Source organism: Cebus imitator, unplaced genomic scaffold (assembly GCF_001604975.1).
Source record: "Cebus imitator isolate Cc_AM_T3 unplaced genomic scaffold, Cebus_imitator-1.0 Scaffold212, whole genome shotgun sequence".
Taxonomy (NCBI): domain Eukaryota; kingdom Metazoa; phylum Chordata; class Mammalia; order Primates; family Cebidae; genus Cebus; species Cebus imitator.
The window spans coordinates 2,678,766-2,683,548 of NW_016107527.1; the positions used below are offsets into that span (position 1 = coordinate 2,678,766).

The 4,783-nt window shown below is 44.8% G+C and overlaps 1 non-coding gene across 1 annotated transcript; it reads left to right on the forward strand.

Moving 5' to 3' along the window:
- Positions 1-1,922: 1,922 nt before the first annotated feature.
- LOC119474121 lies at positions 1,923-2,023 on the forward strand. The gene has a single exon (XR_005203413.1). It is a non-coding gene; the product is annotated as a small nucleolar RNA U13 (small nucleolar RNA).
- The last annotated feature ends 2,760 nt before the right edge of the window (positions 2,024-4,783 follow it).

Here is a 4,783-nt window from a genome sequence, read left to right on the forward strand (position 1 = left end):
AAAAAAAAAAAAAAAAAAGTGAAGGGCAGCAGGCTGCAAATGCCAAAATGTAAGCATAGCTAGTGGTTCCTGGGGCCTGTCGATGAGCAGAGGTGACTAGAAAGCTAACAGAACAGTGACTGCCAAATGCAGAATGGAGCATATGCCAAATTCAACGCGGATTGAATCCTGGAACAGAAAAAGGACATTAGTGAAATCTGAATAAAGTCTGGGGTTTAGTTAATAGTAATGTACCAATGTTGGCTTCTGGGTTGTGACAAATGTACCATCATCATGTGAGATGTGGATAAAGGACACAGGGGAACTCGCTGTACTATCCTGTAACTTTGCTGTAAATCTAAAATCATTCTAAAATTAAAAGTTTTAAATAAATTTCGATGAAATTTATTTATTTTAAACTTTTTTAAGAAAAGAGAGCATTAGTGACATGTTTACAAATTTTCTTCAGAAGAGCACCATTTTAAATGGAAATGGCAAGGATAGTGCTGTGGCGAGTCATATTTCTTGGCAGACAAGATGACAAATGACAATCACAAGGACTAACATTATTGGATGCCTATGATATTTCAGCTTCTGCCCTAAGGATGTTACATGCATGCCTACACATCATCTTTAAGATTCTTTTTCCCAATTTACAGATAAGAAAATTTCTTAGTCTAGTTCCTGGAAGCTGGCAGGTATTCAAAAATCAGATTTTTTTTTTTTTTTTTTTTTTTTACAGAGGCTAAGAAATGTACCCAGCTTCTGAGCAACAGAATCACAATTCAAGTCCAAACCCTAAAAGGCTTTTTTTTTTCTTGAGATGGAGTCTCGCTCTGTCACCCAGGCTGGAGTGCAGTGGCGTGATCTTGGCTCACTGCAACCTCTGCCTCCCAGATTCAAGCAATTCGGCAGCCTCAGCAGAATTGCTCCTGAGTAGCTGCAACTATAGGCATCCATCACCATGCCTGGCAAATTTTTATACATATTTTTTTTTAGTAGAGACGGGGCTTCACCATGTTGGCCAGGCTGGTCTCAAATTCATAACCTCAAGTGATCTGCCCGCCTCAGCCTTCCAAAGTGCTGGGATTACAGGTGTGAGCCACCCTACTCAGCCCCTTCAAAGCTTTTAATCTCAGCCTTGCCACTTACTAAATCTGTGACCCTGGGCAAGTTTAAAAGGCAAAACAGAGCTAACAGATATCACAGAGTAGTTTTTAAAAGTATGTTGAAAGTTGTGTAATATCAACCTAAATTCACAAACAGATAATTATTTAGGAAATATTTCAAAATTGTCAAGTTGAATAACTTGTAAATAATCAGGCTGTATAGCTCTGCATTGAAATCAATAGAAATAGGGCTCAAAGTAACAGTTCCGAGGAATCCTTGGGTACACCTCTGGGTATGAGAACCAAACACCAGACAACCGAGGAAACTGTTAACTCCTGATAACTACCAGAGCCTCGAGGAAAAACATGTTTTCAGCTCTCCTCTGGGGTCAAATGACTGTAGCTCACTGAACCAGAGTCCATGACAAGATTTTCTCAAGAGGGGAAGATGGTAAGGGCACATTATAATGACAACCTTCTGGCCAGGTGTAGTGGCTCTCGCCTGTAATCCCAACACTTTGGGAGGCCAAGGTAGGCAGATCACTTGAGATCAGGAGTTCAAAACCAGCCTGGACAACATGGTGAAACCCCATCTCTACTAAAAAATACATAAATATAAAAATTACCCAGTCATGGTGGATCCCAGCTACTCAGGAGGCTGAGGCAAGAGAGTGGCTTGAACCTGGGAGGTGGAGGTTGCAGTGAGCCGAGATCATGCCACTGCACTCCAGCCCACGTAACAGAACGAGACTTTGTCTCAAAACATAAAAAAATAAAGATAGGCCTTCTGATGACTGATGCCCAGTCATCTCTACTGAAAAATAAAACTAAGAACTCCTTTTGTAGTTCATGAGCGTGATGATTGTGTTCACATGCATGTGTGAAACGTACCAACACAAACCTTGTTACAACATTGGTACATTACCCGTCTGGCATGAAAAAGAGAGAGAGAGAAATCCCTGACTCACACCTCTGTTCACACATCTCTTCATTCTAAACTAGATCTTGGCCTCAACTGTCATAGCAAAAGGGAGGGCACGGCAGAAAAGCTAAAGTTTTCTTGGCTTCCGAGTCGGCAGGGATCCAGATTCAGGCAATGTAAGGACTGCTGAGGGAGGGTTTCAAGAACGAACTTTCGAGGACTACCACATCACTACTGTACCACCCACCCCCAACCTAGGTACAAAGATGAGGCTGCTGAAATCCAGTTCACACATTGCTGATACAAAGCTGCTTGAAGCCTGAAAAATCTGAAGCCCTCTTCCAATACATCTTCCCAGACCTCCAGCCATTCTAATAAGCACGAAAGCAAAAAACATGCCTCACCCTTCCCCATCCCCATACCCGCCTAAAATGTGACACCCTTGCCCATCTTGACCCAAAATAGATTGCGTAAACAATAAAAAACTCTAAGCCTGGAGTCATATATATATTTTTTTAACAAATATTTATTCAGCCCCTACTCTGTGCCCTGGCACCTTTTCTTCTCCCTGGATCCCTGGGGCTGCCTTTAATCTCCCTATTCCACCCTTGCTGACCCTGCAGGTGTCGAGTTCGTAATCTAATTTACTGTTCCTTCACCAGGGGCCCACCTTCTGCTGTGCAGATCGGCGGTCCTTTCTCTCCAGCATGGATTATTGTTCTACACTCCTTTCTGCCCCAGGCTTTACCTCTTTCCTCCTGGCTTAATTTCAGCACCCGTAATCTCTTCATTGTCCAGTGCTTCTCGCAGCTTTTTCCATCTCCTGCCACAAATACCTGATCTCAACCAGCCCACAGAACAGCCCCTGAATAGAGCAAACGGGGCTGAAAGAATGTAACTGATTTGCCTGTGCTAGTCCCATGAGTGAGTGGTCTCATTCAGCAAATTCTGTAGCCAGGTGTGGTGGCTCACGCCTGTAATCTCAGCACTTTGGGAGGCCGAGGCGGGCGGATCACGGGGTCAGGAGTTTGAGATCCACCTGGCCAATATGGTGAAACCCCATCTCTACTAAAAATACAAAAATTAGCTGGGTGTAGTGGTGGGCACCTGTAGGAGGCTGAGGCAGGAGAATCACTTGAACCCGGGAGGCGGAGGTTGCAGTGAGCCAAAATTACACCACTGCCCTCCAGCCTGGGTGACAGACTGAGACTCCATCTCAGAAATAAATAAATAAATAAATAAATTTTTAATTCTGTAAATTAGGGCACAGTGGCTCACACCTGTAATCCCTGCACTTTGGGAGGCTGAGACGTGTGGATCACAAGGTCAGGAGTTCAAGACCAGCCTGACCAACATGGTGAAATCCCATCTCTACTAAAAAAAATACGAAAAAAAAAATTCTGTAAATTGATAATGGTAACAATAATAGCCTGCCCTTGAGCTTGAGCTGATGGACAGGTTGCAGCTATTAGTAATGATCAAGTCTAAGGATTGACCTTGGGCATGAGTGGCACGAGGCATGGAAGGGTGCAAGGCCATTTGAAGAGGGGAAGCCTAAGAGACACTATGACTAGATACTATATTGAAAGCAATCACCTGTAAGGATAAAACAATCATCAAGAAGGTTGACAGAAACTGAGAGGGTAAAAGGAACCTTGAAGGAATGAGGGCGTGTGTGGGAAGGAGGACGTGTTAGAGGACCGCAACTCAGTAGAGTTTGATGATGTGACAGTCAGAGGTGGTAGTGGGAGCTGTGGAGTGGGAGGGAAAATGTCCTGGACGCAGGAACAAGAACACTCACCCCATTTGCAGGGCCCTGGTCTGAGGAGTGTGGAAGAGAAAACAGCCATCTACGGCAAGGTAACAGTGTGCTCAGGAGAGCCAGGTCTAGCAAGCAGGTGAAGAGAGCATTCAGAGAAGTGAGGAAGTGAGGCTTTTGGAAGAATACAGCTGAGGTCCCTGTGGAAGTGTTGCAGAAGCTGGGGAGGGGGCTGGTGCGGTGGCTCACACCCGTAATCAACACTTCGGGAGGCCGAGATCAGGGGATCAAGAGAGGTCAAGAGTTTGAGACCAGCCTGGCCAACATAGTAAAATTCCATCTCCAATAAAAATGCAAAACTTAGCCAGGCATGGTGGTACACACCTGTAGACACAGCTACTCAGGAGACCGAGGCAGGAGAATCGTTCAAACGTGGGAGGCAGAGGTTGCAGTGAGCCGAGATTGTGCTATTGCACTCTAGCCTAGGCAACAGATTGAGACTTTGTCTCAAAAATTAAAAAAAAAAAAAGAAGTTAGACATGGGATCAGAAAAGGAGATATACAAGATCATGTGGACATCAGAGTCTAAAGGATGAGAGGTGACTTGGGAAACTGGGCTGACATAAAAAGGAAGGGGAAGGACATGAAGGAATTCATCCCAGGATCCCAGAGCAGATTGCAGTGGCACAGCTGTGAGTTTGAGGGGCAGGAGGGTGAGGATTGTCAGGAACATGAAGAGTTCTCATCCATAGCAAATTAATAATCTGTTGGGGAGAGCCCCATATACATGACAGAACCATACATCCCAGATGTCTTTGGAAACTGCAGATATGGAAACCTATAGGAGGGGACCCAAATCCAACAGGAGGAAGGGTTATAAAAAACTTCGAGAGAGAGAGAGAATTTGGCTGGGTGCAGTGGCTCATGCCGGTAATCCCAGCACTCTGGGAGGCCAAGACAGGCGGATCACAATGGTCAAGGATCGAGACCATCCTGGCCAACATGGTGAAACCC